The 22,476-nt window shown below is 38.0% G+C and overlaps 1 protein-coding gene across 2 annotated transcripts in view; it reads left to right on the top strand.

Moving 5' to 3' along the window:
* SBK1 (SH3 domain binding kinase 1) overlaps positions 1-22,476 on the top strand; it is a 131,327-nt gene that overhangs the window by 55,654 nt on the left and 53,197 nt on the right. The gene's annotated exons all lie outside the window — the stretch shown is intronic.

Below are 22,476 nucleotides of genomic sequence, written 5' to 3' on the forward strand. Positions count from 1 at the left end.
GTGGTTCCCAAAAAAGAGGGAAATTTCAGACCAATCCTGGACTTAAAGATCCTAAACAAATTCCTAAGAGTTCCATCGTTCAAGATGGAGACTATTCGGACAATTTTACCTATGATCCAAGAAGGTCAGTACATGACCACTGTAGATTTAAAAGATGCTTACCTTCACATACCGATTCACAAAGATCATTATCGGTACCTAAGGTTTGCCTTCCTAGACAGGCATTACCAGTTTGTGGCTCTTCCATTCGGATTGGCTACAGCTCCAAGAATCTTCACAAAGGTTCTGGGTGCTCTTCTGGCGGTACTAAGACCGTGGGGAATCTCGGTAGCTCCATACCTAGACGACATTCTGATACAAGCTTCAAGCTTTCAAACTGCCAAGTCTCATACAGAGTTAGTGCTGGCATTTCTAAGGTCACATGGATGGAAGGTGAACGAAAAGAAAAGTTCACTCGTTCCACTCACAAGAGTTCCCTTCCTGGGGACTCTTATAGATTCTGTAGAAATGAAGATTTACCTGACAGAGGACAGGCTAACAAGACTTCAAAGTGCTTGCCGCACCCTTCATTCCATTCAACACCCGTCAGTGGCTCAATGCATGGAGGTAATCGGCTTAATGGTAGCGGCAATGGACATAGTACCCTTTGCACGCTTACACCTCAGACCACTGCAACTGTGCATGCTAAGTCAGTGGAATGGGGATTACTCAGACTTATCCCCTTCTCTGAATCTAGATCAAGAGACCAGAAATTCTCTTCTATGGTGGCTTTCTCGGCCACATCTGTCCAGGGGGATGCCATTCAGCAGACCAGACTGGACAATTGTAACAACAGACGCCAGCCTTCTAGGTTGGGGTGCCGTCTGGAATTCTCTGAAGGCTCAGGGACAATGGAGTCAGGAGGAGAGTCTCCTGCCAATAAACATTCTGGAATTGAGAGCAGTTCTCAATGCCCTCCTGGCTTGGCCCCAGTTGACAACTCGGGGGTTCATCAGGTTTCAGTCGGACAACATCACGACTGTAGCTTACATCAACCATCAGGGAGGGACAAGAAGCTCCCTAGCTATGATGGAAGTATCAAAGATAATTCGCTGGGCAGAGTCTCACTCTTGCCACCTGTCAGCAATCCACATCCCGGGAGTGGAGAACTGGGAGGCGGATTTCTTAAGTCGTCAGACTTTTCATCCGGGGGAGTGGGAACTTCATCCGGAGGTCTTTGCCCAAATACTTCGACGTTGGGGCAAACCAGAGATAGATCTCATGGCGTCTCGACAGAACGCCAAGCTTCCTCGTTACGGGTCCAGATCCAGGGATCCAGGAGCAGTCCTGATAGATGCTCTGACAGCACCTTGGGACTTCAGGATGGCTTACGTGTTTCCACCCTTCCCGTTGCTTCCTCGATTGATTGCCAGAATCAAACAAGAGAGAGCATCAGTGATTCTAATAGCACCTGCGTGGCCACGCAGGACTTGGTATGCAGACCTGGTGGACATGTCATCCTGTCCACCTTGGTCTCTACCTCTGAATCAGGACCTTCTGATACAGGGTCCCTTCAAACATCAAAATCTAACTTCTCTGAAGCTGACTGCTTGGAAATTGAACGCTTGATTTTATCAAGACGTGGGTTTTCTGAGTCAGTTATTGATACCTTAATACAGGCTAGGAAACCTGTTACCAGAAAGATTTACCATAAGATTGCGTAAATACCTATATTGGTGCGAATCCAAAGGTTACTCTTGGAGTAAGGTTAGGATTCCTAGGATATTGTCTTTTCTACAAGAAGGTTTAGAAAAGGGTTTATCTGCTAGTTCTTTAAAGGGACAGATCTCAGCTCTGTCCATTCTGTTACACAAACGTCTGTCAGAAGTTCCTGACGTCCAGGCTTTTTGTCAGGCTATGGCCAGGATTAAGCCTGTGTTTAAAACTGTTGCTCCACCATGGAGTTTAAACCTTGTTCTTAATGTTTTACAGGGCGTTCCGTTTGAACCCCTTCATTCCATTGATATAAAGTTGTTATCTTGGAAAGTTCTATTTTTAATGGCTATTTCCTCGGCTCGAAGAGTCTCTGAATTATCAGCCTTACATTGTGATTCTCCTTATTTGATTTTTCATTCGGATAAGGTAGTCCTGCGTACTAAACCTGGGTTCTTACCTAAGGTAGTTACTAACAGGAATATCAATCAAGAGATTGTTGTTCCTTCTTTATGCCCAAATCCTTCTTCAAAGAAGGAACGTCTACTGCACAACCTGGATGTAGTCCGTGCTCTAAAATTTTACTTACAGGCAACTAAGGAATTTCGACAAACGTCTTCTCTGTTTGTCATTTACTCTGGGCAGAGGAGAGGTCAAAAAGCTTCCGCTACCTCTCTTTCTTTTTGGCTTCGTAGCATAATTCGTTTAGCTTATGAGACTGCTGGACAGCAGCCTCCTGAAAGAATTACAGCTCATTCTACTAGAGCTGTGGCTTCCACTTGGGCCTTCAAGAATGAGGCCTCTGTTGAACAGATTTGCAAGGCTGCAACTTGGTCTTCGCTTCATACTTTTTCCAAATTTTACAAATTTGACACTTTTGCTTCATCGGAGGCTATTTTTGGGAGAAAGGTTCTTCAGGCAGTGGTTCCTTCTGTATAAAGAGCCTGCCTATCCCTCCCGTCATCCGTGTACTTTTGCTTTGGTATTGGTATCCCAGAAGTAATGATGACCCGTGGACTGATCACACTTAACAGAAGAAAACATAATTTATGCTTACCTGATAAATTCCTTTCTTCTGTAGTGTGTTCAGTGCACGGCCCGCCCTGTTTTTAAGGCAGGTAAATATTTTTTAATTTATACTCCAGTCACCACTTCACCCTTGGCTTTTCCTTTCTCGTTGGTCCTTGGTCGAATGACTGGGAGTGACGTAGAGGGGAGGAGCTATATGCAGCTCTGCTGGGTGAATCCTCTTGCACTTCCTGTTGGGGAGGAGTAATATCCCAGAAGTAATGATGACCCGTGGACTGATCACACTACAGAAGAAAGGAATTTATCAGGTAAGCATAAATTATGTTATATATATGTTTGTGTGTGTATTGTGTGTGTATGAATATATATATATATATAAATTGAAACATGCATTTAAGAAGAAAAGCTATTTAACACGTCATTTTTGCAAGAAGAAAGGCAGAGCTGTCATTATCAAACATTATGACACACTATTTGCAGTCTGTTCTCAAAATCTCTGTAAGAAAGCTTATACTGCCATAGGGAATACAAAAATCAAAATGTGCAAATTGATTTCATTAAAGCAGAAAGATGCTTTCTAAATAAAGAATCCTCTAGTGATGAGTGTATGTCTTCATGATCAGATTTTAAATATTTTTCCAAATTTCCCGTGGGACATTGTTTACACTATTCAATGTCTTTATAGAAAAAAAAAATAGAAATATTTATTAAAACAAATATTTAGTACAGTATGTTGGATGTGTGATTAAAGGAACATGAACCCCAATTGTTTTTAATGTCATGATTCCGATAGAATTTAGAAGGAAACCTTCAGACACCACAAGTTCATACCAGAACGTTCTTTAACCTCTTTAACACATCAGTAAGCCAAAGAATCAGCAGCTAACCACAGCTTCTGAGTCTACCTAGGTATGCTTTTCAACAAAGGATACCAAGATAATGAAGCAAAATAGAAAATAGAAATAAATTGCAAAGTTGTTTAAAATTGTATGCTCTTTCTGAATCCTGAAAAAAACTCTGGTCTGTTTCTTAGGTATGTCAAAAACAAATGGAAAAAAAGACACACACATACTTCAATATGCATATTATTATAATAGTCCATAAAAAGGCCTAGAGACCCCTAGACCCCTCTATACATTTTAATCTCCAGGTGATCTCTGTAGTAATAGGGATCACCTTGTGTGAATAAATGGGCATTAATATGAGTAGAGGCTCATGAGATATATAAATATACCCAAAGGCCCTGAATTATATAAGGACAACCCCTTCTTGTTTGTCCATAGAGTTTACAAAAAAACAAACATTGTTGGTAACATTGTTGATTATTAAAATTGTAATATATACATATATATATACAGGATATATAGGGGGTTATCTAGGCAGCTATAATAGGCCATCAAAAAGGCCTAGAGAACCTGACATCTTGTTTTAAAGCCTAAAAGCCCCTCTTTTTAAAAAGACCGCACATATGTTTTAAAATCCATTTAATCCCTGGGGTAATAGTGATCACCTGACGTTAATAAATGTCCATTCATTTGAGTAAAGTCTCATGGGACCCCCTATGTGCACATCAGTTATATAATCATACTGAACCCAAATGTAAGCTTAGGAGCTGGCTCATTTTTAGTTCAGCACCCTGTGCAGTGCTGGCTGACTGATGGCTAAATGTAGCCACCAATCAGCAAGTGCTATCCAGGGTGCTGAACCAAAAATGTATGTACAAAAGTAGTCAGAGGCGCACTGATATTGTCCCTGGGGCTCTTCAGTAACGGCACAAAGGGAGAGCAGGTTTTCGGCAAAAGTATCATTTTTTTCACACATTTTGTTCTCGAGGTCTTACATGATGTGATTTATACATAAAATAATAGTATAGTTTGAATCTGCTTGCTCTGCTGATTGGTGACTGCACATATATTCCTCACCGGATGTGTTCAGCTAGCTCCCAGTAATGCATTGCTGCTCCTTCAACAAAGAATTCCAAGAGAATTAAGCAAATTAGATAATAGATGTAAATTGGAATTTATTTAAAATTGCATGCTCTGGGAAAGCCAATTTTTCAGCTTCATGTCCCTATGTTATTTAACATAGGAACGACTATTTAAAAAGAAAAAAAAATGAGATAAAAGATTTATGCATTTTTCACTACCTGATTTGATATTCACCAAATAAAAAAATCCATTGCAAATACAAAATAAACATGACTTCTTAAGGGTACAGTGTACTGTCAAATTGGTTTCCCCTTAATGTTTTTCCAATGATTAGTTATACCAGCTGCAGAGTATAAAAGATGTAGCTCCTTTAAATGAAATAGCAACTGTACCTATTTCAAATTACAACCCAATCAAATGGGTGGAGCTTGCAGGGAGAGCAGATCTTTACTTTATAAACTCAAAGGCTTCCTTATCGTATCTCTGTCTATAAAACTTGAAGCTAAATAAGACAGAATCTTTGAGTGTTTTTTTGAGCATTCTAGTGTAATTTAGGTATCTCTCCTTCATATACCAAACCCTGTATTGCACAATAAACAGCTATCAAGTTAAAATGTGCCTTTCTCAAATCCTAGGTGATGAGCCAAAAATGGGTCGGCTCCTAAGCGTACATTCTTGCTTTTTCAAATAAAGATACCAAGAGAACAAAGAAAAATTGATAATAGGAGTAAATTAGAAAGTTGCTTAAAATGTCATTTTCTATATGAATCACAAAAGAAAAAATTTGGGTTCAGTGTCCCTTTAATGAAAGTTTAATTTTGACTAGACTATCCCTTTAAAGGAGAGAACATTTTACAGTGCACTGTCCTTTTAAATAAGATTTCGGGACAGACCGTACATTTTTGAATGCTTTAGAAAACAAAACCAACTTGTCACATTATACAGGCACAGTGACCTTTTAGCGGTGTAGTGTTGTCTGAAGAGGAGAGAAAGCTAAGCGACTTGTAATCTAGGAAGCAATAAAACTGCCCAGGCTTCTGTAACTGCAGCAAACATTTCAAATTGCAGATGCTGCCAAAATGTCTTGTATGTTCTCCTCGCTGAAGGGACCTTAAGCTCCAAAATTTGTGAATATGACAGAGCAATATTGAAACAGGTTGAAACATTTTTGCATGAAACAGGATAAAGGAACAAAACTTAAACTTTCATGATTCAGATAGAGCATACAGTTTTAAATAACTTACCAATTGAAGTCTGTATCAAATTTGCTTTGTTCTATGGGTATCATTTATTGAAGAACATACTTAGAAAGGTTCAGAAGAGTGCACATGCTGAACACTGTATGGCAGCAATGTTTGGTTTTTAAGCACTAGAGTTCTCAAGACATGTGCACACTCCTGAGAATACAAAGGTATGCTCTTCAACAAAGGATAACAAGAGAATGCACTAAATTTGATAATGACAGTATCTTACAAATTGCATGCTGTACATGAACCATGACATTTTAATTTTGATAACAGAAATAAGTAAGAAAGTTGTTTCAATTCGGGACTGTCCTGTGAAAATCGGGACAGTTGGACGTATGTTTTAGCAGCACATTGTCACCTACCTTCTCCACTCTGTTCAGTTTTAATTTTACTTTTTTCATCACATTTACTTTTGTCTCTTGGTATCCTTTGTTGCAATAATATAATGATCTAACATATTGCTTTTTGCACTTTTCTTTATATTTCTTTAAAGGAAGAACTTAGCAGACTGTGTACCAGACAGCCGGGTACAGCACTTGACAAATAATAAATTGTCTTTCTGAAGAATTAAGGGCTGTTAGCAGTTTTGAAGTTTACTGTATTTGTGGGTGACCTGTGTGATAAATATCTAATACATTTAGAAGCATACTCTGAAAAGATGTCTCAGTGTGCTGGCTTCTAAATGTGTGGTGTGTGTTGTAATAAACATCCTCCCCCCAGGAAGAAAAAACTCTCTAGTACTACAAAGGTTTATAAATGACCCTGTACTCATCATTACCCCTAATGCACCCTGGTCCTAAAGGAGACTCCCTATAAAATGCTACTGTCATTTGTACACATGGGTTCTTGAAAGAGCAGACTCTAAATGACAGAGTGACACTGTAGCCTCTGGTCCTACAAGTGCATTAGAAGTAATTGTATGTAACTGTCCCCAGGAGGATCTGACATCTGTATAACCTGGTACAATGAGGAATAAACACCTATAAATATGCGGCTACCATGAATATCCCCCGGCCCGAGTACAGCATGACCCTATAAATACGTCTCTCTGAGTACCATCTGGTCACAGGAAGCACTGAGCTTATAAACATGTCACTGCCATTAGTACATTCGGGTCCTAGGTGAGTCTGACCCTATAAATATGTCACTGTGTTTAGTGTTGTCTAGTTCCAGGAATCCCTGACCTGTTATTTGTACACACTGGTTCTGGGAGGAACTGACCCTATGAATAATTCATTTATGTTAGTAACTTGTTCCCAGGAGAGACTGGCCAGTTAGTAAACTGTAAAACATGAGTGCATTGGTTGGGGATGCACTGTGGATGTTTCCTAGATTACTATGTGAATATATTTCTGTTAATAAGTCTGACAGGACAAGTATAATATAGTAGAAACAATCTAAAAGGGACATATGAGCTAAAAAAATAAAATGTTCTCATGTATTAGAGCATTTAACAATAGCACTAATTCCCCCCCAGCAAGGGGTTAAACATAAAGCTAAAGTCCCACCCAGGAGCTGCAATCCATTGGTGCTCCTGAATAGGATGCAGCCAATGAGCCAATAGGGAGCAATTTATCCATGTAGGAGCCAATCAATGGGCCCGTCTCTGCTTAGCTCAGACTCTGCTACAGGACTATATTGTGTTTAAAGGGACATGAAACCCAACATTTTTCTTTCATGATTTAGATAGGACATATATTTTTAATCATCTTTCCAATTTACTTCTATTATCAGTTTTGTTTCTTTCTCTTGGTATCCTTTGTGGAAGGAGCAGCAATGAAAAGTTCACTCGTTCCACTCACAAGAGTTCCCTTCCTGGGGACTCTTATAGATTCTGTAGAAATGAAGATTTACCTGACAGAGGACAGGCTAACAAGACTTCAAAGTGCTTGCCGCACCCTTCATTCCATTCAACACCCGTCAGTGGCTCAATGCATGGAGGTAATCGGCTTAATGGTAGCGGCAATGGACATAGTACCCTTTGCACGCTTACACCTCAGACCACTGCAACTGTGCATGCTAAGTCAGTGGAATGGGGATTACTCAGACTTATCCCCTTCTCTGAATCTAGATCAAGAGACCAGAAATTCTCTTCTATGGTGGCTTTCTCGGCCACATCTGTCCAGGGGGATGCCATTCAGCAGACCAGACTGGACAATTGTAACAACAGACGCCAGCCTTCTAGGTTGGGGTGCCGTCTGGAATTCTCTGAAGGCTCAGGGACAATGGAGTCAGGAGGAGAGTCTCCTGCCAATAAACATTCTGGAATTGAGAGCAGTTCTCAATGCCCTCCTGGCTTGGCCCCAGTTGACAACTCGGGGGTTCATCAGGTTTCAGTCGGACAACATCACGACTGTAGCTTACATCAACCATCAGGGAGGGACAAGAAGCTCCCTAGCTATGATGGAAGTATCAAAGATAATTCGCTGGGCAGAGTCTCACTCTTGCCACCTGTCAGCAATCCACATCCCGGGAGTGGAGAACTGGGAGGCGGATTTCTTAAGTCGTCAGACTTTTCATCCGGGGGAGTGGGAACTTCATCCGGAGGTCTTTGCCCAAATACTTCGACGTTGGGGCAAACCAGAGATAGATCTCATGGCGTCTCGACAGAACGCCAAGCTTCCTCGTTACGGGTCCAGATCCAGGGATCCAGGAGCAGTCCTGATAGATGCTCTGACAGCACCTTGGGACTTCAGGATGGCTTACGTGTTTCCACCCTTCCCGTTGCTTCCTCGATTGATTGCCAGAATCAAACAAGAGAGAGCATCAGTGATTCTAATAGCACCTGCGTGGCCACGCAGGACTTGGTATGCAGACCTGGTGGACATGTCATCCTGTCCACCTTGGTCTCTACCTCTGAATCAGGACCTTCTGATACAGGGTCCCTTCAAACATCAAAATCTAACTTCTCTGAAGCTGACTGCTTGGAAATTGAACGCTTGATTTTATCAAGACGTGGGTTTTCTGAGTCAGTTATTGATACCTTAATACAGGCTAGGAAACCTGTTACCAGAAAGATTTACCATAAGATTGCGTAAATACCTATATTGGTGCGAATCCAAAGGTTACTCTTGGAGTAAGGTTAGGATTCCTAGGATATTGTCTTTTCTACAAGAAGGTTTAGAAAAGGGTTTATCTGCTAGTTCTTTAAAGGGACAGATCTCAGCTCTGTCCATTCTGTTACACAAACGTCTGTCAGAAGTTCCTGACGTCCAGGCTTTTTGTCAGGCTATGGCCAGGATTAAGCCTGTGTTTAAAACTGTTGCTCCACCATGGAGTTTAAACCTTGTTCTTAATGTTTTACAGGGCGTTCCGTTTGAACCCCTTCATTCCATTGATATAAAGTTGTTATCTTGGAAAGTTCTATTTTTAATGGCTATTTCCTCGGCTCGAAGAGTCTCTGAATTATCAGCCTTACATTGTGATTCTCCTTATTTGATTTTTCATTCGGATAAGGTAGTCCTGCGTACTAAACCTGGGTTCTTACCTAAGGTAGTTACTAACAGGAATATCAATCAAGAGATTGTTGTTCCTTCTTTATGCCCAAATCCTTCTTCAAAGAAGGAACGTCTACTGCACAACCTGGATGTAGTCCGTGCTCTAAAATTTTACTTACAGGCAACTAAGGAATTTCGACAAACGTCTTCTCTGTTTGTCATTTACTCTGGGCAGAGGAGAGGTCAAAAAGCTTCCGCTACCTCTCTTTCTTTTTGGCTTCGTAGCATAATTCGTTTAGCTTATGAGACTGCTGGACAGCAGCCTCCTGAAAGAATTACAGCTCATTCTACTAGAGCTGTGGCTTCCACTTGGGCCTTCAAGAATGAGGCCTCTGTTGAACAGATTTGCAAGGCTGCAACTTGGTCTTCGCTTCATACTTTTTCCAAATTTTACAAATTTGACACTTTTGCTTCATCGGAGGCTATTTTTGGGAGAAAGGTTCTTCAGGCAGTGGTTCCTTCTGTATAAAGAGCCTGCCTATCCCTCCCGTCATCCGTGTACTTTTGCTTTGGTATTGGTATCCCAGAAGTAATGATGACCCGTGGACTGATCACACTTAACAGAAGAAAACATAATTTATGCTTACCTGATAAATTCCTTTCTTCTGTAGTGTGTTCAGTGCACGGCCCGCCCTGTTTTTAAGGCAGGTAAATATTTTTTAATTTATACTCCAGTCACCACTTCACCCTTGGCTTTTCCTTTCTCGTTGGTCCTTGGTCGAATGACTGGGAGTGACGTAGAGGGGAGGAGCTATATGCAGCTCTGCTGGGTGAATCCTCTTGCACTTCCTGTTGGGGAGGAGTAATATCCCAGAAGTAATGATGACCCGTGGACTGATCACACTACAGAAGAAAGGAATTTATCAGGTAAGCATAAATTATGTTATATATATGTTTGTGTGTGTATTGTGTGTGTATGAATATATATATATATATAAATTGAAACATGCATTTAAGAAGAAAAGCTATTTAACACGTCATTTTTGCAAGAAGAAAGGCAGAGCTGTCATTATCAAACATTATGACACACTATTTGCAGTCTGTTCTCAAAATCTCTGTAAGAAAGCTTATACTGCCATAGGGAATACAAAAATCAAAATGTGCAAATTGATTTCATTAAAGCAGAAAGATGCTTTCTAAATAAAGAATCCTCTAGTGATGAGTGTATGTCTTCATGATCAGATTTTAAATATTTTTCCAAATTTCCCGTGGGACATTGTTTACACTATTCAATGTCTTTATAGAAAAAAAAAATAGAAATATTTATTAAAACAAATATTTAGTACAGTATGTTGGATGTGTGATTAAAGGAACATGAACCCCAATTGTTTTTAATGTCATGATTCCGATAGAATTTAGAAGGAAACCTTCAGACACCACAAGTTCATACCAGAACGTTCTTTAACCTCTTTAACACATCAGTAAGCCAAAGAATCAGCAGCTAACCACAGCTTCTGAGTCTACCTAGGTATGCTTTTCAACAAAGGATACCAAGATAATGAAGCAAAATAGAAAATAGAAATAAATTGCAAAGTTGTTTAAAATTGTATGCTCTTTCTGAATCCTGAAAAAAACTCTGGTCTGTTTCTTAGGTATGTCAAAAACAAATGGAAAAAAAGACACACACATACTTCAATATGCATATTATTATAATAGTCCATAAAAAGGCCTAGAGACCCCTAGACCCCTCTATACATTTTAATCTCCAGGTGATCTCTGTAGTAATAGGGATCACCTTGTGTGAATAAATGGGCATTAATATGAGTAGAGGCTCATGAGATATATAAATATACCCAAAGGCCCTGAATTATATAAGGACAACCCCTTCTTGTTTGTCCATAGAGTTTACAAAAAAACAAACATTGTTGGTAACATTGTTGATTATTAAAATTGTAATATATACATATATATATACAGGATATATAGGGGGTTATCTAGGCAGCTATAATAGGCCATCAAAAAGGCCTAGAGAACCTGACATCTTGTTTTAAAGCCTAAAAGCCCCTCTTTTTAAAAAGACCGCACATATGTTTTAAAATCCATTTAATCCCTGGGGTAATAGTGATCACCTGACGTTAATAAATGTCCATTCATTTGAGTAAAGTCTCATGGGACCCCCTATGTGCACATCAGTTATATAATCATACTGAACCCAAATGTAAGCTTAGGAGCTGGCTCATTTTTAGTTCAGCACCCTGTGCAGTGCTGGCTGACTGATGGCTAAATGTAGCCACCAATCAGCAAGTGCTATCCAGGGTGCTGAACCAAAAATGTATGTACAAAAGTAGTCAGAGGCGCACTGATATTGTCCCTGGGGCTCTTCAGTAACGGCACAAAGGGAGAGCAGGTTTTCGGCAAAAGTATCATTTTTTTCACACATTTTGTTCTCGAGGTCTTACATGATGTGATTTATACATAAAATAATAGTATAGTTTGAATCTGCTTGCTCTGCTGATTGGTGACTGCACATATATTCCTCACCGGATGTGTTCAGCTAGCTCCCAGTAATGCATTGCTGCTCCTTCAACAAAGAATTCCAAGAGAATTAAGCAAATTAGATAATAGATGTAAATTGGAATTTATTTAAAATTGCATGCTCTGGGAAAGCCAATTTTTCAGCTTCATGTCCCTATGTTATTTAACATAGGAACGACTATTTAAAAAGAAAAAAAAATGAGATAAAAGATTTATGCATTTTTCACTACCTGATTTGATATTCACCAAATAAAAAAATCCATTGCAAATACAAAATAAACATGACTTCTTAAGGGTACAGTGTACTGTCAAATTGGTTTCCCCTTAATGTTTTTCCAATGATTAGTTATACCAGCTGCAGAGTATAAAAGATGTAGCTCCTTTAAATGAAATAGCAACTGTACCTATTTCAAATTACAACCCAATCAAATGGGTGGAGCTTGCAGGGAGAGCAGATCTTTACTTTATAAACTCAAAGGCTTCCTTATCGTATCTCTGTCTATAAAACTTGAAGCTAAATAAGACAGAATCTTTGAGTGTTTTTTTGAGCATTCTAGTGTAATTTAGGTATCTCTCCTTCATATACCAAACCCTGTATTGCACAATAAACAGCTATCAAGTTAAAATGTGCCTTTCTCAAATCCTAGGTGATGAGCCAAAAATGGGTCGGCTCCTAAGCGTACATTCTTGCTTTTTCAAATAAAGATACCAAGAGAACAAAGAAAAATTGATAATAGGAGTAAATTAGAAAGTTGCTTAAAATGTCATTTTCTATATGAATCACAAAAGAAAAAATTTGGGTTCAGTGTCCCTTTAATGAAAGTTTAATTTTGACTAGACTATCCCTTTAAAGGAGAGAACATTTTACAGTGCACTGTCCTTTTAAATAAGATTTCGGGACAGACCGTACATTTTTGAATGCTTTAGAAAACAAAACCAACTTGTCACATTATACAGGCACAGTGACCTTTTAGCGGTGTAGTGTTGTCTGAAGAGGAGAGAAAGCTAAGCGACTTGTAATCTAGGAAGCAATAAAACTGCCCAGGCTTCTGTAACTGCAGCAAACATTTCAAATTGCAGATGCTGCCAAAATGTCTTGTATGTTCTCCTCGCTGAAGGGACCTTAAGCTCCAAAATTTGTGAATATGACAGAGCAATATTGAAACAGGTTGAAACATTTTTGCATGAAACAGGATAAAGGAACAAAACTTAAACTTTCATGATTCAGATAGAGCATACAGTTTTAAATAACTTACCAATTGAAGTCTGTATCAAATTTGCTTTGTTCTATGGGTATCATTTATTGAAGAACATACTTAGAAAGGTTCAGAAGAGTGCACATGCTGAACACTGTATGGCAGCAATGTTTGGTTTTTAAGCACTAGAGTTCTCAAGACATGTGCACACTCCTGAGAATACAAAGGTATGCTCTTCAACAAAGGATAACAAGAGAATGCACTAAATTTGATAATGACAGTATCTTACAAATTGCATGCTGTACATGAACCATGACATTTTAATTTTGATAACAGAAATAAGTAAGAAAGTTGTTTCAATTCGGGACTGTCCTGTGAAAATCGGGACAGTTGGACGTATGTTTTAGCAGCACATTGTCACCTACCTTCTCCACTCTGTTCAGTTTTAATTTTACTTTTTTCATCACATTTACTTTTGTCTCTTGGTATCCTTTGTTGCAATAATATAATGATCTAACATATTGCTTTTTGCACTTTTCTTTATATTTCTTTAAAGGAAGAACTTAGCAGACTGTGTACCAGACAGCCGGGTACAGCACTTGACAAATAATAAATTGTCTTTCTGAAGAATTAAGGGCTGTTAGCAGTTTTGAAGTTTACTGTATTTGTGGGTGACCTGTGTGATAAATATCTAATACATTTAGAAGCATACTCTGAAAAGATGTCTCAGTGTGCTGGCTTCTAAATGTGTGGTGTGTGTTGTAATAAACATCCTCCCCCCAGGAAGAAAAAACTCTCTAGTACTACAAAGGTTTATAAATGACCCTGTACTCATCATTACCCCTAATGCACCCTGGTCCTAAAGGAGACTCCCTATAAAATGCTACTGTCATTTGTACACATGGGTTCTTGAAAGAGCAGACTCTAAATGACAGAGTGACACTGTAGCCTCTGGTCCTACAAGTGCATTAGAAGTAATTGTATGTAACTGTCCCCAGGAGGATCTGACATCTGTATAACCTGGTACAATGAGGAATAAACACCTATAAATATGCGGCTACCATGAATATCCCCCGGCCCGAGTACAGCATGACCCTATAAATACGTCTCTCTGAGTACCATCTGGTCACAGGAAGCACTGAGCTTATAAACATGTCACTGCCATTAGTACATTCGGGTCCTAGGTGAGTCTGACCCTATAAATATGTCACTGTGTTTAGTGTTGTCTAGTTCCAGGAATCCCTGACCTGTTATTTGTACACACTGGTTCTGGGAGGAACTGACCCTATGAATAATTCATTTATGTTAGTAACTTGTTCCCAGGAGAGACTGGCCAGTTAGTAAACTGTAAAACATGAGTGCATTGGTTGGGGATGCACTGTGGATGTTTCCTAGATTACTATGTGAATATATTTCTGTTAATAAGTCTGACAGGACAAGTATAATATAGTAGAAACAATCTAAAAGGGACATATGAGCTAAAAAAATAAAATGTTCTCATGTATTAGAGCATTTAACAATAGCACTAATTCCCCCCCAGCAAGGGGTTAAACATAAAGCTAAAGTCCCACCCAGGAGCTGCAATCCATTGGTGCTCCTGAATAGGATGCAGCCAATGAGCCAATAGGGAGCAATTTATCCATGTAGGAGCCAATCAATGGGCCCGTCTCTGCTTAGCTCAGACTCTGCTACAGGACTATATTGTGTTTAAAGGGACATGAAACCCAACATTTTTCTTTCATGATTTAGATAGGACATATATTTTTAATCATCTTTCCAATTTACTTCTATTATCAGTTTTGTTTCTTTCTCTTGGTATCCTTTGTGGAAGGAGCAGCAATGCACTACTGGGAGCTAGATGAACACAGTTGTTAAGCCAATGACAAGAGGCATACGTGTGCCGTCACCAATCAGCAGCTAGCTCACAGCTCCTGACCCTACCTAGGTATTCTTTTCAACAAATGATTCCAAGAGAACGAAGTAAATTAGATAACAGTAAAATGGAAAGTTGTTTCAAATGGTATGCTCTGTCTGAACCATGAAAGAAAATGTTGGAGTTTCATATTCCTATAAGCCCTTTTTCAGGGATAAATATATAGGAGCTATTATTAGTGCAAAAATATTCTGTAACATTCTTTAACATTTTATTTTTTACAAGTATACCCTAAACACAACATTTTATTTTGTACTAGTATACCCTAAACACAACATTTTATTTTGTACTAGTATACCCTAAACACAACATTTTATTTTGTACTAGTATACCCTAAACACAACATTTTATTTTGTACTAGTATACCCTAAACACAACATTTTATTTTGTACTAGTATACCCTAAACATTACATTTTATTTTGTACTAGTATACCCTAAACACAACATTTTATTTACTAGTATACCCTAAACACAACATTTTATTTTGTACTAGTATACCCTAAACACAACATTTTATTTTGTACTAGTATACCCTAAACATAACATTTTATTTTGTACTAGTATACCCTAAACACAACATTTTAATTTGTACTAGTATACCCTAAACACAACATTTTATTTTGTACTAGTATACCCTAAACACAACATTTTTATTTGTACTAGTATACCCTAAACACAACATTTTATTTTGTACTAGTATATCCCTAAACACAACGTTTTATTTACTAGTATACCCTAAACATAACATTTTATTTTGTACTAGTATACCCTAAACACAACATTTTATTTTGTACTAGTATACCCTAAACACAACATTTTATTTTGTACTAGTATATCCCTAAACACAACATTTTATTTTGTACTAGTATACCCTAAACACAACATTTTATTTTGTACTAGTATACCCTAAACACAACATTTTATTTTGTACTAGTATACCCTAAACACAACATTTTATTTTGTACTAGTATACCCTAAACATAACATTTTATTTTGTACTAGTATACCCTAAACACAACATTTTATTTTGTACTAGTATACCCTAAACACAACATTTTATTTTGTACTAGTATACCCTAAACACAACATTTTATTTACTAGTATACCCTAAACACAACATTTTATTTTGTACTAGTATACCCTAAACACAACATTTTATTTTGTACTAGTATACCCTAAACATAACATTTTATTTTGTACTAGTATACCCTAAACACAACATTTTAATTTGTACTAGTATACCCTAAACACAACATTTTATTTTGTACTAGTATACCCTAAACACAACATTTTAATTTGTACTAGTATACCCTAAACACAACATTTTATTTTGTACTAGTATATCCCTAAACACAACGTTTTATTTACTAGTATACCCTAAACATAACATTTTATTTTGTACTAGTATACCCTAAACACAACATTTTATTTTGTACTAGTATACCCTAAACACAACATTTTATTTTGTACTAGTATATCCCTAAACACAACATTTTATTTTGTACTAGTATACCCTAAACACAACATTTTATTTTGTACTAGTATAGCTCTAAACACAACATTTTATTTTGTACTAGTATACCCTAAACATAACATTTTATTTTGTACTAGTATACCCTAAACACAACATTTTATTTTGTACTAGTATACCCTAAACACAACATTTTATTTTGTACTAGTATACCCTAAACACAACATTTTATTTTGTACTAGTATACCCTAAACATAACATTTTATTTTGTACTAGTATACCCTAAACACAACATTTTATTTTGTACTAGTATACCCTAAACACAACATTTTATTTTGTACTAGTATACCCTAAACATAACATTTTATTTTGTACTAGTATACCCTAAACATAACATTTTATTTTGTACTAGTATACCCTAAACATAACATTTTATTTTGTACTAGTATACCCTAAACATAACATTTTATTTTGTACTAGTATACCCTAAACATAACATTTTATTTTGTACTAGTATACCCTAAACACAACATTTTATTTTGTACTAGTATACCCTAAACATAACATTTTATTTTGTACTAGTATACCCTAAACACAACATTTTATTTTGTACTAGTATACCCTAAACACAACATTTTATTTTGTACTAGTATACCCTAAACATAACATTTTATTTACTAGTATACCCTAAACACAACATTTTATTTTGTACTAGTATACCCTAAACATAACATTTTATTTTGTACTAGTATACCCTAAACATAACATTTTATTTTGTACTAGTATACCCTAAACATAACATTTTATTTTGTACTAGTATACCCTAAACACAACATTTTATTTTGTACTAGTATACCCTAAACATAACATTTTATTTTGTACTAGTATACCCTAAACACAACATTTTATTTTGTACTAGTATACCCTAAACACAACATTTTATTTTGTACTAGTATACCCTAAACACAACATTTTATTTTGTACTAGTATACCCTAAACATAACATTTTATTTTGTACTAGTATACCCTAAACACATTTTATTTTGTACTAGTATACCCTAAACATAACATTTTATTTTGTACTAGTATACCCTAAACATAACATTTTATTTTGTACTAGTATACCCTAAACACAACATTTTATTTTGTACTAGTATACCCTAAACATAACATTTTATTTTGTACTAGTATACCCTAAACACAACATTTTATTTACTAGTATACCCTAAACACAACATTTTATTTTGTACTAGTATACCCTAAACATAACATTTTATTTTGTACTAGTATACCCTAAACACAACATTTTATTTACTAGTATACCCTAAACACAACATTTTATTTTGTACTAGTATACCCTAAACACAACATTTTATTTACTAGTATACCCTAAACACAACATTTTATTTTGTACTAGTATATCCCTAAACACAACATTTTATTTTGTACTAGTATACCCTAAACACAACATTTTATTTTGTACTAGTATACCCTAAACACAACATTTTATTTTGTACTAGTATACCCTAAACACAACATTTTATTTTGTACTAGTATACCCTAAACATAACATTTTATTTTGTACTAGTATACCCTAAACACAACATTTTATTTTGTACTAGTATACCCTAAACACAACATTTTATTTTGTACTAGTATACCCTAAACACAACGTTTTATTTTGTACTAGTATAGCCCTAAACACAACATTTTATTTTGTACTAGTATACCCTAAACACAACATTTTATTTTGTACTAGTATACCCTAAACACAACATTTTATTTTGTACTAGTATACCCTAAACACAACGTTTTATTTTGTACTAGTATAGCCCTAAACATAACATTTTATTTTGTACTAGTATAGCCCTAAACACAACATTTTATTTTGTACTAGTATACCCTAAACACAACGTTTTATTTTGTACTAGTATACCCTAAACATAACATTTTATTTTGTACTAGTATACCCTAAACACATTTTATTTTGTACTAGTATACCCTAAACACAACATTTTATTTTGTACTAGTATACCCTAAACATAACATTTTATTTTGTACTAGTATACCCTAAACATAACATTTTATTTTGTACTAGTATACCCTAAACACAACATTTTATTTTGTACTAGTATACCCTAAACACAACATTTTATTTTGTACTAGTATACCCTAAACACAACATTTTATTTTGTACTAGTATACCCTAAACACAACATTTTATTTTGTACTAGTATACCCTAAACACAACATTTTATTTTGTACTAGTATATCCCTAAACACAACATTTTATTTTGTACTAGTATATCCCTAAACACAACGTTTTATTTACTAGTATACCCTAAACATAACATTTTATTTTGTACTAGTATATCCTAAACACAACATTTTATTTTGTACTAGTATACCCTAAACACAACATTTTATTTTGTACTAGTATACCCTAAACACAACATTTTATTTTGTACTAGTATACCCTAAACACAACGTTTTATTTTGTACTAGTATACCCTAAACACAACATTTTATTTTGTACTAGTATACCCTAAACACAACGTTTTATTTTGTACTAGTATACCCTAAACACAACATTTTATTTTGTACTAGTATACCCTAAACACAACATTTTATTTTGTACTAGTATACCCTAAACACAACGTTTTATTTTGTACTAGTATATCCTAAACACAACATTTTATTTTGTACTAGTATATCCTAAACACAACATTTTATTTTGTACTAGTATACCCTAAACACAACATTTTATTTTGTACTAGTATACCCTAAACACAACATTTTATTTTGTACTAGTATACCCTAAACACAACATTTTATTTTGTACTAGTATACCCTAAACATAACATTTTATTTTGTACTAGTATACCCTAAACATAACATTTTATTTTGTACTAGTATACCCTAAACACATTTTATTTTGTACTAGTATATCCCTAAACACAATGTTTTATTGTATTGAAGACTGTAAATCATCTTATGACCCTTTTTTATTTTTCTGTAAAAACAGAAAAACTTAATCAAACTGTTCAGTGTTAGAGAAGAACAAGACACAGATGTGTTTTATTTCCTTTAATAGTTCTTTAAATGACAAATTATAAAGCTGTAGTTTTCATATAGCTTGTTCTGCTGCCATAGTAACATATAATCCAGTCCACCTATCAATGAGGACCATTTTTATCATATTACTATAGGAACATTTTACAACTCTGGAGATAATATATGTGGGGCTCAGTCACACAGATATTGTCCAGTATATTTGTGGAGGACAGCTAGTAACCCTACTGGGGATATATCCTGTAACTCAGAAACAATAACTTCTAAAATAATTTAATTTTTTTAGAGCATATTACAGGGTCAGTGAAATCAGAACCACAGTTGAAAGAGGTAAATGGGCTGAATTCTGAAAAATAAAGTTTGGAGGATATGAGTATTGTGTCTTATGGATGTGTATATCCTGAATAACATAATATCACTGCAACTCCTCAGAATTGGGGTGTAACTAGACCTCAATGGCAGGAGGGCAAAGTCTGTGGCGGGGACTCCATTTTCCCAGTGCCCTTTATGGCTATTTGCAATCAGCAGGAGCTGAGCCAGTAGCCACATAGGATAAATAGAAGCTGCTTTAATATAAATAAGAGAGTCATCCTTCCCCCTTGGTGAGTTTGTGCCATAGGATATGTGCAGCCTTCCTGTGTAAATATGGTGGCAACATTGTGGCAGCCATCTTGGAAATTCTACCATCATATTTTAAAGGCAAAAACAAACACTTTCCTTGAACTGTGAGTCTGGTTTTGCAGGGAGACACACAGAGGTCCCAGATATAGGGTTGCCACCTCAGCCATGTTTTGTGTTACACATGCTGCAGGGTGTGCGAGGAGGAACATAATTAGTGCTGTCCATGGGCACTATTCAGTTGGTGTCCTGTGTGCAAGGGCACAAAGCATGTTCCTTTCTGCACCCCCTTCAGCATGTGTAACTCATAGCTATCCAGGAAAATGTGGCAGATATGATGCAGACAGTGATGCCACTACTGTTTGCAGGGTCAAGAGGGTCTGAGAACAATGGCTATAGAGGGGCAAGGGCTATAAGAGCATCTAGGAGCTGTTCCTATAAAGGGGTGAGGACAGGGGCTCTACGAGGGTCTGGGGGCTGTTGCCATATGTAGGTATGAGAGCAGGGGCTAGAGAGTTGCAGGAGCTATAAGAGGGTCTGGGAGCAGGAGCTAGAGAGGGGCAGGTGCTATAAGAGGGTCTGAGAGCAGGGGCTTAAGAGTGGCAGGGGCTATAAGAGGGTCTGAGAGCAGGGGCTATAAGAGAGTCTGGGAGCTGGTGCTATAATAGGGTCTGAGAGCAGGGGCTACAGAGGGGCATGGACTATAAGAGGGTCTGAGAGCAGGGGCTAGAGAGGGGCAGGGGCTATAAGAGGGTCTGAGGAGCAGGTGCTTTAAGAGGGTCTGAGGAGCAGGGGCTATAAGAGGGTCTGAGGAGCAGGGGCTATAAGAGGGTCTGAGAGCAGGGGCTAGAGAGGGGTAGGGGCTATAAGAGGGTCTGAGGAGCAGGTGCTATAAGAGGGTCTGAGGAGCAGGGGCTAGAGAGGGGCAGGGGCTATAAGAGGGTCTGAGGAGCAGGTGCTATAAGAGGGTCTGAGGAGCAGGGGCTAGAGAGGGGTAGGGGCTATAAGAGGGTCTGAGGAGCAGGTGCTATAAGAGGGTCTGAGGAGCAGGTGCTATAAGAGGGTCTGAGAGCAGGGGCTAGAGAGGGGTAGGGGCTATAAGTGGGTCTGAGGAGCAGGTGCTATAAGAGGGTCTGAGGAGCAGGGGCTATAAGAGGGTCTGAGTAGCAGGTGCTATAAGAGGGTCTGAGTAGCAGGTGCTATAAGAGGGTCTGAGAGCTGTGGCTATAAGAGGGTCTGAATAGCAGGTGCTATAAGAGGGTCTTAGAGCAGGGGCTAGAGAGGTGCAGGTGCTAAAAGAGAGTCTAAGGAGCAGGTGCTATAGGAGGGTCTAAGGAGCAGGTGCTATAAGAGGGTCTAAGGAGCAGAGGCTATAAGAGGGTCTGAGGAGCAAGGGCTATAGGAGGGTCTGGGGAGCAGGTGCTATAAGAGGGTCTGAGGAGCAGGGGCTATAAGAGGGTCTGAGGAGCAGGGGCTATAAGAGGGTCTGAGGAGCAGGTGCTATAGGAGGGTCTGAGGAGCAGGTGCTATAAAAGAGTCTGAGGAGCAGGGGCTATAAGAGGGTCACAGGATAAGGTGCTATAAGAGGATCTGAGGAGCAGGGGCAATAGGAGGGTCTGAGGAGCAGGTGCTATAAGAGGGTCTGAGGAGCAGGGGCTATAAGAGGGTCTGAGGAGCAGGTGCTATAGGAGGGTCTGAGGAGCAGGTGCTATAAAAGAGTCTGAGGAGCAGGGGCTATAAGAGGGTCACAGGATAAGGTGCTATAAGAGGATCTGAGGAGCAGGGGCAATAGGAGGGTCTGAGGAGCAGGTGCTATAAGAGGGTCTGAGGAGCAGGGGCTATAAGAGGGTCCAAGGAGCAAGTGCTATAAGAGGGTTTGAGTAGCAGGTGCTATAAGAGGGTCTGAGGAGCAGGTGCTATAGGAGGGTCTGAGGAGCAGGGGCTATAAGAGGGTCTGAGAAGAACAAAAAAACCCACTTTCCTTGAACTGTGAGTCTGGTTTGCAGGGAAACACACAGAGGTCCCAGATATAGGGTTGCCACCTCAGCCATGTATTGTGATACACATGCTGCAGGGTGTGCGAGGAGGAACATAATTAGTGCTGTCCATGGGCACTATTCAGTTGGTGTATTGTGTGCCAGGGCACAATGCATGTTCCTTTCTGCACCCCCTTCAGCATGTGTAACTCATAGCTATCCAGGAAAATGTGGCAGATATGATGCAGACAGTGATGCCACTACTGTTTGCAGGGTCAAGAGGGTCTGAGAACAATGGCTATAGAGGGGCAAGGGCTATAAGAGCATCTAGGAGCTGGTCC

Source organism: Bombina bombina, chromosome 11 (genome assembly GCF_027579735.1).
Source record: "Bombina bombina isolate aBomBom1 chromosome 11, aBomBom1.pri, whole genome shotgun sequence".
Lineage (NCBI taxonomy): Eukaryota > Metazoa > Chordata > Amphibia > Anura > Bombinatoridae > Bombina > Bombina bombina.